The 13,015-nt window shown below is 43.1% G+C and overlaps 1 pseudogene; it reads right to left on the bottom strand.

Annotated features, from left to right (window-relative positions):
- Positions 1 to 10,019: 10,019 nt before the first annotated feature.
- LOC123752863 (motile sperm domain-containing protein 1-like) lies at positions 10,020 to 10,778 on the bottom strand (annotated as a pseudogene).
- Between the last annotated feature and the right edge of the window lie 2,237 nt (positions 10,779 to 13,015).

The following is a 13,015-nucleotide window of genomic DNA, read 5'->3' as shown; positions in this document are numbered from 1 at the left end:
ACTCTTTTTCTTGTTGCCCTCAATGGTCTTCTTTCCTCTCTTCCTTCTGGTGTCTTCTCCGCTCTCTATGTCGATGATCTTACCCTTTGTTGTCAGGGTGATGATTCGCCTCTCCTTCAACGCCGGCTTCAACTTGCAATTGATGCCGTGTCGTCTTGGGCCACAGGTCATGGCTTCAAGTTCTCTACTTCTAAGACTTGTGCCATGACTTTTACGCGGAAACGGGTTGTTCTTCGTCCCTCTTTGTCACTTTATGGTCATCCCCTTGAATACAAAGATTCCGCGAAGCTTTTGGGGTTATTCCTTGACACTCGTTTGTCTTAGTCTCCCCATATCTCTTACCTCCGTGTTGAGTGCTCTAAGGCCCTTACCCTCCTTCGGGTCTTGTTCCATACTTCTTGGGGGGCAGATAGGCGCACTCTCCTTGCTTTACATTCCTCTCTCGTCCTGTCTAAGCTCGATTATGGTTGCCCTGCTTACTCGTCTGCTTCTCCTTCTACTCTTCGCCGTCTTGATGCTTTGCACCATACTGGGTTGCGCCTCAGTTCTGGTGCCTTTCGTTCGACTCCCATCCTTAGCTTGTATGTTGACACTGGCCTCCTGTCTCTCCAGGACCGCCGTGATCGCTACTGTCTTTGCTATCTTGCGCGGTCCTTGCAACATCCTTCCTCTCGCCTCTGTCGTGCTTTAACTTTTACCCCTCCTGCGGTTCCTGTTCCTCTTCACCACCTCCCTCTTTCTGTCCGGTTATCTCGCCTACAGGATTCTCTCTCCGTTCGTATTTCTGATGTTTCTCCTCGTGTTGTTCCTTCTTTGCCCCCGTGGAGGGTCCCTCTTCCGCGGTTTTGTACTTCCTTGACCCGTATCACTAAAGCTTTTACCCCTCCTACGGTTCTAAAACGCCTTTTCCTCGAGCACTTTTCTTCTCACTCCCGCTCCGTTTCTGTCTTCACCGATGGGTCTAAGTCAGCGGACGGTGTTGGCTACTCTGTTGTTTTTCCTGATCGCACTTATGTGTCGCTTGCCTCCGGAGACTAGCATCTTTACAGCAGAACTTTATGCTATTCTCTATGCTCTTCGTCTCCTGCTTTCTCGTTGTCAGTCTTCCTTTGTGGTTGTTGTTGACTCTCGTAGTGCCCTCATGGCTCTCGGGTCCTTTAATCCGGTTCATCCAGTAGTTGTCGAGATCCAGCATTGGCTGTTTCTCGTTCACAGTAAATTTAAGTCGGTTGAGTTTTGTTGGGTTCCCAGCCATATTGGTGTGTCTTTAAATGAGCGTGCGGATGCTGCCGCTAAGGAAGCTGTCCGCTCTTGTCCCATCTCTCGTAAAGGCATTCCGTATTCCGACTTTTACCCAGTTATCCATTCCTCAGTTCTTACCCGTTGGCAGGCTTCTTGGTTGTCTGTTACTGGTAACAAGCTACGTACTCTTAAATGTTGTGTTTCCTCGTGGCCGTCCTCCTTCCACCGTAACCGGCGGTGGGAAACAGCTCTGGCGAGGTTGCGTATTGGCCATACTCGCTTAACCCATGGTCACTTGATGGAGCGCCGCCCTGCTCCTTATTGTCCTAGTTGCATTGTCCCTCTTACGGTCGTGCATGTCCTTCTTGAATGTCCTGACTTCCAGGACGAGCGTGTGTCTTGCTTTCCGACCGCCCCTCGCGGTCACCTGTCCCTCGATAGAATTCTTGGTGACTCGGATACTTTTGATATCGTTCGCCTTATGCGTTTTTGTTCTCGTATTGGCATCCTTGGTGATATTTAGCGCCCTCTGATTATTTTGCGTATTTGATGGTGCTACATAGCCTTCCCGGTTTGGTGCCTTCTTTTGATAATTACTTACTTACTTACTTATCCAATTTATACCCATTGTTTCGTGTTCTGTCTTGTGTTGATACTTTTAATACCCTATTAATATCCCCTTTGTTATGTCCATTCACCCACTTGTAAACCTCTATCATGTCACCCCTAACTCTTCGCCTTTCCAGTGAATGCAACTTAAGCTTTGTTAATCTTTCTTCATATGAAAGATTTCTAATTTGGGGAATTAACTTAGTCATCCTACGCTGGACATGTTCAAGTGAATTTATATCCATTCTATAATATGGCGACCAAAACTGAACTGCATAATCTAAATGGAGCCTAACTAGAGCAAGATATAGCTTGAGAACCACACCAGGTGTCTTGTTACTAACGCAGCGATTAATAAATCCAAGTGTCCGATTTGCCTTATTACGAACATTTATGCAGTGATCCTTTTGTTTTAAATTCTTACTAATCATAACTCCCAGATCCCTTTTGCAATTCGACTTTGCAATCTCAACTCCATCTAGCTCGTATCTTGTAACCCTATCATCATTACCTAACCTCAGAACTTTACATTTATCAGCATTAAACTGCATCTGCCAATCCTTCGACTATTTCAAAACCCTATCTAGATCAACTTGAAGTGATAGTGAGTCCTCCTCCGAATTAATTTCCTAACCGATTTTCGTATCATCGGCAAATTTGCAAATGTTGCTACTCAAACCTGAATCTAAATCATTTATATATATTATAAACAACAGAGGTCCACCACGAACCATAATTGGTTCCACAAATAAACAACCCTGTTACCAAACCAGTATTTACCCAAGTCTTTCCTAAATCTAAACTTATCCAATTTATACCCATTGTTTCGTGTTCTGTCTTGTGTTGATACTTTAAATACCCTATTAATCTCCTTTGTTATGTCCATTCATCCACTTGTAAACCTCTATCATGTCACCCCTAACTCTTCGCCTTTCCAGTGAATGCAATTTAAGCTTTGTTAATCTTTCTTCATATGAAAGTTTGAGTTCTTATGACTAACCCTGCAGCTGCCTGCTTACCCGAGGCGGCATCCTGAAGGTACGTCTCTGGCCACATCCCGATCAAATTCAGCAGTTCCAGCCGCAGGTGCGGGTTGGGGCAGGCTTCATGGTCGCAGAACATGGCGAGTACCCAGGATTTCAAGGCAGTAGACTCGAGTGAGGCAAAATTTAAGTTGTTGTTTGTCGCCCAGGTATTTGCTAGGTTAATAATTTCCCAGATAACGTCCTCCCATTGCCCTGTTATCCTAACCAACATCGTCATATGCGTGGAGAGAGTTAAGATCCATAAAACTTCAAGCTGGATTTTACTGTCAAATAAACTCACTGAACCTCTCTCATTCGTAATAAAATAGTGAAGATTTTCCTCTGACAATTTTACTGCTCTTAGAATTTCGCATGTATCATTTAATGAAGGGCAGTTCCAAACAATAGATATGAGAAATTGTGGGAGTTTTGGAAAAGAAATATCGCGATCCATGGGAGAATATTTGAAAACTGCAGTGGGGTTTGGGGAAAATGTGACCCACCGCCGCTTTCAGTAATTGAAAAAGGTATAAAAAGTCGGAATTTCAAACTGCGAATAGGTGCAGAGAGCCAGAATTTGGGTCCAAAATATGGCTCGGGTATCGATTTGGGGATGTTTGGGATATTTTGAAAACTGCAGGGGGGCTTGGGCAAAATGTGACCCACCGCCGCTTTCAGTAATTGGCATATTTTTGGTATAAAAAGTCGGAATTTCAAACTGCGAATAGGTGCAGAGAGCCAGAATTTGGTTCCAAAATATATCTCGGGTATCGAATTTGGGATGTTTGGGATATTTTGAAAACTGCAGGGGGGCTTGGGCAAAATGTGGCCCACCGCCGCTTTCAGTAATTGGCATATTTTTGGTATAAAAAGTCGGAATTTCAAACTGCGAATAGGTGCAGAGAGCCAGAATTTGGGTCCAAAATATGGTTCATGTATCGAATACAACAATAAAAAAAAAAGATGACTAAGTTAATTCCCCAAATTAGAAATCTTTCATATGAAGAAAGATTAACAAAGCTTAAATTGCATTCACTGGAAAAACGAAGAGTTAGGGGTGACATGATAGAGGTTTACAAGTGGATGAATGGATATAACAGGGGGATATTAATAGGGTATTAAAAATATCAACACAAGACAGAACACGAAACAATGGGTATAAATTGGATAAGTTTAGATTTAGGAAAGACTTGGGTAAATACTGGTTCAGTAACAGGGTTGTTGATTTGTGGAACCAATTGCCGCGTAACGTGGTGGAGGTGGTGTCCCTCGATTGTTTCAAGCGCGGGTTGGACAAGTATATGAGTGGGATTGGGTGGTTATAGAATAGGAGCTGCCTCGTATGGGCCAATAGGATTTCTGCAGTTACCTTTGTTCTTATGTTCTTATGAAAGATTTCTAATTTGGGGAATTAACTTAGTCATCCTACGCTGGACACGTTCAAGTGAATTTATATCCATTCTATAGTAAGGCGACCAAAACTGAACTGCATAATCTAAATGGGGCCTAACCAGGGCAAGATATAGCTGAAGAACAACACCAGGTGTCTTGTTACTTACGCTTCGATTAATAAATCAGAGTGTCCTACTTGCCTTATTACGAACATTCATGCATTGATTTTTTTTTTAATTCTTAGTTATCATAACTCCCAGATCTCTTTCGCAATTCGACTTCGCAATCTCAACACCATCTAGCTCGTATCTTGTAACCCTATCATCATTACCTAACCTCAGAACTTTACATTTATCAGCATTAAACTGCATCTGCCAATCCTTTGACCATTTCGTAAATATATAGAATATTCGTAAATAAGTTATATATTGAATCCACATCGAAATCCCCATTAACGTCACCTATCGCTGGGTTCATGTCTCGCTCCAAGACCGGCCCACACCTCATACCCAAGACTTTCCAATCAATTTGACCCAAAAAATTTCTTAGGCTATTAAAATCAGCTTTTCGAAAATCTGGCTCTTTAACAGAATTTTCTCCTACAGGTCTATTCCATTCTATGCTAAATCTGATTCCTTTGTGATCACTGTTCCCTAGCTCCCTATTTCGATGTCATTAATTTGTTTCCCTGTTAGTTAACACTAAATCTAAAATATTATTTTCCCGTGTTGGTTCCTTAATGTGTTGCGTAAGAAAGCAATCGTCAATTAATTCTAGAAAATCTGCTGCTTCACTATTCCCTGTTTTGTTCAACCAGTTTATTCCACTAAAATGAAAGTCACCCATGACATAAATACTGTTAGATCTAGATGCCCTAGATATTTCGTCCCATAGATGCTTTGCTTCCATTCTGTCTAAATTTGGTAGCCTATATATAACTCCTATTATAATATTATTTGCTTTTTCGTTTAATTCTATCCAAATAGTTTGTGTGTGCCTCAGTTTTGATTCCCTCTTTGAGACAACATTTCAAATTGTCCCTAACATATATGGCTACTCCACCTCCTCGTCTAATATATCTATCTGTGTGAAATAGTTTAAATCCATTTATTTGATATTCTGCTAATAGTTCTCTATTTTCTACATTCATCCACGTTTCGGTAAGTGCAATAATCTCTTTTTTTCTGTGCAGACAAGAGCATTTAATTCGTTAATTTTATTTCTTAGACTTCTACTGTTAGTGTAATATACCCTAAGTGAATTGTTATTTTGCGGACCTTCTCTTTCCCTGATCGTTTTGCCAATTCCTTTCTCGCACAAACACATACTTTTATTACCTCCTTCCTCCAAATCAATTCCCATACCTCTATCTACTAACAGTTTAAACCCAAACAAACACCTCTAACCACTTCTTCCAACGAGTTCGCAACAGCAACAACCCCAGCTTTCGATAGATGCACCCCATCACGAGCATACATTTCATTTCTTCCATAGAAGTGTTCCCAGTTGTCTATGAAAGATATTGCAATTGATTTACAATGTTTCCAGCCGGCAATTGACACCAATTGCCCTCGACATCCATTCATTTCCCACTCCCTTTCTTGGAAGAATGCCACATATGATCGGGATTCCTCCCTTGCTCCTAACTAATTCAATGGCTGTCCTGAATCTCTGTATTAGTTCCTCACTCCTAACTCGTCCAACATCATTACCCCCTGCACTAATACAAATAATGGGTTTGTTCCCATTTCCCGTCATAATATCATTCATGTTTCCAACAATATCACCAATTCCAGCTCCCGGATAGCAAACCCATAATCTGTTCCCCCTATCTCTGGCACAAAACGTTCTGTCTAAATACCTCGCCTGGGAATCTCCCACAACCAAAATTCGCTTCGATTCTCCCTTTTCCTTTCGAGCAGTTTGGGGACCTGCGCTTCAATGCTCCTCGTTGCTTTGTCTTTGCCTCCTCGTTGAACAATAGGTTCACCACAGCACTCGTCCTCTAATACGTCAAATGCATTAAAAGTCCTTAGGTGTAGGCTACTAGTTTTGGGTTTTGCCAAGGTCTTCTTAAGACCCCTGTCTTTCACAACTTGCCAAGTCGAGGTCTTCTTAATACCGGTCTCCTCCTTTGTTTCGTCCTGCTGTTGTATCAGCTGTCGTACCTCCTCCCGTAGCGAATCCAACTGTCCTCAGAGCTCCAACCAGACTCACCAGCTCCTTCACTAATCCTTCCATTATTGCTACAACAATATTAGTACAATCGGATAATATTAGTACATTGTTATTAGAAACAATGGGTATAAATTGGATAAGTTTAGAGTTAGGAAAGACTTGGGTAAATACTGGTTCGGTAACAGGGTTGTTGATTTGTGGAACCAATTACCGCGTAACGTGGTGGTGGGGTCCCTCGATTGTTTCAAGCGTGGGTTGGGCAAGTATATGAGTGAGATTGGGTGGTTATAGATAGGAGCTGCCTCGTATTGGCCAATAGGTCTTCTGCAGTTACCTTGTTCTTATGTTCTTATATGTAATATTCTTGGTATTATTCTCATGGCTTCATTTTGCACCTTCTCCAACTTGTTTAGTCTGCCTCCACCAACACAAGGCATGACAGGGGCAGCATAACCAATGAGATCTCACAGTATGCCATGTGATTACCATTGGAATGTGACATATAGAATATGAGTAATAATTATGTACTGTATGGGTTTGTGAGCCCATTGGACCATATATATAGACGAGGGTAGAAATAGTCTAAGCTACTGTCCTTTTGAGATGTGCTTCCTTTTCTCAATAAACTTATTTGAACTAGGAGGGGGGTGGTTGAAGGCACCAGGTACTCGTCTAGAGCACATGGCGCGTGTGGAGCTGAAGCTCGACCTCCATTACCACACCTGGATGAACACACGCACAGCACTCGCGTGCGCGCGCACATGGTCATAAATATTGAGCCTCTTGAGGTAATCTTCAAGCAGCGGGTTTTTACACAGAAGTTACTCTCGGTAATCGATAATATAATTAATGTAGAAGGTAATGATGAATAATTGGGTGTCCTCAGGATGTATGCAGAGCAGCTGGAGAAGGCGGCTGCTGCTGCTCTTCCTCCTCATGTTTCCCACTTGTGCCCTTCATAGTTTTTGTTTGACTTTGTTCATTTGATCAATGACTATAATACCTTTACATTTATTTAGTTTGATCAGTCAGGGGCATAACTGGCCGACCCCTCACAGTGTTCAAGAGAGAACTGGATAAGCACCTCCAAAGGATACCTGATCAACCAGGCTGTGACTCGTACGTCAGGCTGCGAACATTAAAGGATATGTGAGAATATCCTTTCGGGTCGACTGTAACGATACACCCAGACTCCATGCAGGGAGGCCAGATGCGTCGAATGAGCAATCCGAAAGGGGGAAGAGGCGAGAACAACCGTCAAAGGTCCTGTAGAACAGGAGAATGATAAAGACCAAAGTGGTCTTCCCCTCCACGATGCACCAGAAGTCCTTCTCTCACTGGGTCGTTCTCTCCAACTCGCTTGCAGCGAATAAAGCAGGTAGAGGACGGGTCCTCACACCGAATTTGATATTCAGTGATTGGGGTTACGGGCTGGAGCCTGAACCCGCTCAAGTGCCTCTTCAGGACAATTGTAAGCAAGGTAATAAATGGGGGCATTACTGCAGAATGAGGGAATGACATACAGACCTGTGTAAACAGAATAACACTATTTATTCAATAACTTACTAATACACAACCCCACACTTTATATTAAACCAAGAGTGTCACTTCAAATCTGACAAACACCACTTTGCAGCAGGTCTCCTTGACCCACCACCTGACAGGTGTATAGACAGTCTCGACCCACTGGACAGGTCATCAACAACAATGAACTAACCTGAAAATACTTCGTGTGCACTCTTGTCAAATCAACCACGTCACCGACACTACGTCAGCATATGGAAATGCGTATATTATGGAGGGTATGTGGTTGTATTGAGAAGGGCCAATAGTCATGATGTATCAAAAATAGTGGGATAGATAGGTCTGGCCCCCAAGGAACTAACGTTCCTATTAATGATTCTGTTTTAAATTACAGGTCTGCTGTCTAGTAGCTAATCGTCTACACGACTTCAACAGGATGAATTGATATGACTCATAAGCTAACTTATTTATTAAACCCTCTAATAACCCCCATATACATTAATACAATAATTTTCTTTACCACTCTACCTCACGTTAAATGCCTTAGTCCACATAGACAGGATGCAAGGTTTACACTTGCAACTAGGGTAAAGACTACTTGGAAGGACTCTAGTAATGGTTCTAGGTAGCCTGGTATCACTTGAACACACTTGGTTTCACTAAAACAGCCTAGAGTAATCTTAGGGATAAAAGCACTAGCTTAGACTACACCAGAATATTAACTAGACAAGTTTGCCAGAACATGGACACTCGGTATTATACTTATCTTATTCAACCTTGATTCTCTAAGATAAGGAGGAGGAGGAGGAGATCGGAGCCCACGAGGGTAGAAGTGAACACAACAGCCAGACACAGACACCGAACACAGCAGATTGATTGATTGATGAAGATTAAGCCACCAAAAGGTGGCACGGGCATGAATAGCCCGTAACTGGTGGCCCATTTAAGCCAATACCAGTATCAATAGATGATACTGGAGATCTGTGGAGGTGCGACTGCACCCAGCGTGATGGGAGATGTCTTCCGTGCGAACACAGCCTCCTCCGCTCTCATAAATATGCTGCCGGGAAGCGAGCCTAGCTGATCATACAGCCATAAACATTATAAGTCTTCACAGACATTCATTATTAGTTACTTTAACAGTTCTAAGAGGAGCTGATAACTAGTTAAATATTATATTTAATAATCAACAATCTCAGAGTCTGAATGCTCTGAGAAACAAGATTCATCTTACCTCTGGCAAGGAAGACGGAACCAAAGGCGCACCTAGGAATTCAGGCTCCATGAATGTAAATGTTATTGTTAATTAAATATCCTCACATGATCCAATCCTATCAATTAATGTATAGTAATTATTTAGAGCTCAATTTGACCTCTGGTTTCCAACTAAGAACCCAGGGTTGTACCAGCGTACACAACAATGTCACAAAGACAATCACCACAATAACACACCCACAAGTAATTTACGTTACTTTACTCAATGCCACTAAGACATACAACAACACAAGTAAATTACTTTAACAACAATGTCAGACATTAAATCAATTGCGTTAACGTCACGCGGACGACCATCAATCGGATACAATTAACGTGAATTATTTGAGCAATTGTTAAGTAAACACCCACAGTTACATTAATCACAGTCACTCAGACAATTTACCAATACTTGCTACAAGTGGCATCTGGTTAAGCTAGATAATACAGAACAGTACTCTAAATATATTTACTGAAAGGAAGTAATCTTCCCAAAGTTGCCCGACTCCAGTGGTTGCACACTTCCCTGTATTCTCATCTTGATCTTTAATTGACCTTATTTAAATTTCAATATAATAAGTTTATTGAGGTAAAATACACACAAAGGGATGAGGTAACTCATCCCTTTGTGTGTATTTTACCTCATCTTATGATGTGTGTAATAATTCACATGATCTATCCACTGACGCTTTCTTTAGATATACTCATACATAAAGGCATTTAGTACGCCATCATTTTAAAATGACCCGGTATCACTGCAATCTTCTATTCCCCCAGGATTTCCATCCGCAGAAATCATCCTGCTCTTAAGATAGCATATGTCAAGGAGACCTAGGACATACGCTAATACAGTTTTGATGTTTGAGTTCAGGTACATGTAAGATGGAATTCTCGATTCAGTCTGGTCACCCTCAGTGGACACCAGTAACCCACAAAGGTAAATGGTAGCAGCAGCAACTAACACCAGGCTTGGACCAGCATTCCCTTGATCGGCTCCAAGCGGATGTTGGTGCAGAGGGAGAAAATTTGTCTGTAGCTCTTCCCCCCCCCCCCTACCAGAGCGTGTGGGAGCATGGACGGACTGGAAGTGGTCACCATCAGGACCACTACAGGGCTCTGGTACAACACTCAGTAACACAGCTGGGACATCCTTCTTTTCCAATAACTTTTTCTTTCCATCTTCACAGATTTGTATGCAAATTTTATCCCTTTGACTTGTCTCGTTTAACGAAAGATTTGTTCTTAATGATGTCTATTGAACATTTTGAACGACCAATGCCCTTTGGACTATGCACGTTGAAACATGATAGGTTTTTACACAACACCGAGTAGGAGATACAAAACTCATAAGGGTTGTACAAGGTCACAATTGGCTTGTGAGTACTGTGATCAGCAGCGTAAAAAGCAAGCGATGGGGGAAAGACGAAAACTGGGACTCTGCTATCCAGCCCACTAGGTTGCATCACCACATTACCTTAGGAATGTACAGGGGAGGCAAGACAGGAGTAGTGACACGAGTGTACACAATCGTAACAAAGGGTTGTTTGTGAAGGAAGGAAGCGGATGGCGTCGTCGTTGTCACCGTAGGCGGCGCCATTGCAGGCAATGAGTCACAATAACGTGGCTAAAGTAAGTTGACCAGATCACACACTAGAAGGTGAAGGGACGACGACGAAACGTCGTCGTCCCTTCACCTTCTAGTGTGTGGTCTGGTCAGCGGCGCCGTTGTTACCGTAGGCGTCCTCGGCACACACATGTGTTCATTTGAAAACTTGTTAAATATAAAATTTCTTCTACTTCATAAACCTCGGTGCCGTAGGCGTTGTCGTCACTGTAGGCGTTGTCGTCACCGTAGGCGTTGTCGTCACTGTAGGCGTTGTCGTCACTGTAGGCGTTGTCGTCACCGTAGGTGTCCTTGGCATACACGTGTGTGTGTGTGTGTGTGTGTGTACTCACCTAGTTGTGCTTGCGGGGGTTGAGCTCTGGCTCTTTAGTCCCGCCTCTCAACCGTCAATCAACTGGTGTACAGATTCCCGAGCCTATTGGACTCTATCATATCTACACTTGAAACTGTGTATGGAGTCAGCCTCCACCACATCTTCCTAATGCATTCCATTTGTCAACCACTCTGACACTAAAAAAGTTCTTTCTAATATCTCTGTGGCACATTTGGGCGCTCGGTTTCCACCTGTGTCCCCTTGTGCGTGTGCCCCTTGTGTTAAATAGCCTGTCTTTATCTACCCTACCAATTCCCTTGAAAATCTTGAATGTAGTGATCATGTTCCCCCTAAATCTTCTGTCTCCCAGCGAAGTGAGGTTCAATTCCCGCAGCCTCTCCTCGTAGCTCATACCTCTCAGCTCGGGTACTAGTCTGATGGCAAATCTTTGAACCTTTTCCAGTTTAGTCTTGTCCTTGACTAGATATGGACACCATGCTGGGGCTGCATACTCCAGAATTGGCCTGACATATGTGGTATACAAAGTTCTGAATGATTCTTTACACAAATTTCTGAATGCCGTTCGTATGTTGGCCAGCCTGGCATATGCCGCTGATGTTATCCTCTTGATATGTGCTGCAGGAGACAGGTCTGGCGTGATATCAACCCCCAAGTCTTTTTCTTTCTCCGACTCCTGAAGGATTTCCTCTCCCAGATGATACCTTGTATTTGGCTTCCTGCTCCCTACACCTATCTTCATTACATTACATTTGGTTGGGTTGAACTCTAACAACCACTTGTTCGACCATTCCTTCAGTTTGTCTAGGTCTTCTTGAAGCCTCAAACAGTCCTCTTCTGTCTTAATCCTTCTCATAATTTTGGCATCGTCCGCAAACATTGAGAGAAATGAATCTATACCCTCCGGCAGATCATTTACATATATCAGCAACAAGATAGGACCGAGTACAGAGCCCTGTGAGACTCCACTGGTGACTTCACGCCAATCGGAGGTCTCACCCCTCACCGTAACTTTCTGCTTCCTATTGCTTAGATACTCCCTTATCCACTGGAGCACCTTACCAGCTACACCTGCCTCTCTCTCCAGCTTATGTACCAGCCTCTTATGCGGTACTGTGTCAAAGGCTTTCCGACAATCCAAGAAAATGCAGTCCGCCCAGCCCTCTCTTTCTTGCTTAATCTGTGTCACCTGGTCATAGAATTCTATTAAGCCAGTCAGGCAAGATTTACCCTCCTTGAACCCATGTTGTCGATTTGTCACGAAGTCCCTTCTCTCCAGATGTGCTACCAGGTATTTTCTCACGATCTTCTCCATCACCTTGCATGGTATACAAGTCAAGGATACTGGCCTGTAGTTCAGTGCCTCTTGCCTGTCGCCCTTTTAGTATATTGGGACCACATTCGCCGTCTTCCATATTTCTGGTAGGGCTCCCGTCTCCAGTGACTTACTATACACTATGGAGAGTGGCAAGCAAAGTGCCTCTGCACACTCTTTCAGTACCCATGGCAAGATCCCGTCTGGACCAACAGCCATTCTAACATCCAGATCCAGCAGGTGTCTCTTGACCTCCTCTCTCGTAATTTCAAACTCTTCCAAGGCCGCCTGGTTTACGTCCCTTTCTCCTAGCACAGTGACCTCACCTTGTTCTGTTGTGAAAACCTCTTGGAACCTCTTGTTGAGTTCATCACACACCTCTTTGTCATTCTCTGTATACCTGTCCTCGCCTGTTCTAAGTTTCACTACCTGTTCTTTCACTGTTGTTTTCCTTCTGATGTGACTGTGGAGTAGCTTTGGTTCGGTCTTGGCTTTGTTTGCTATATCATTTTCATAACCTT

The sequence above is a fragment of the Procambarus clarkii genome, unplaced genomic scaffold, assembly GCF_040958095.1.
Source record: "Procambarus clarkii isolate CNS0578487 unplaced genomic scaffold, FALCON_Pclarkii_2.0 HiC_scaffold_2282, whole genome shotgun sequence".
NCBI classification, from domain to species: domain Eukaryota; kingdom Metazoa; phylum Arthropoda; class Malacostraca; order Decapoda; family Cambaridae; genus Procambarus; species Procambarus clarkii.
Note: the sequence above shows the minus strand (reverse complement) of the source record. Positions and strands in the feature narration are given on the sequence as shown.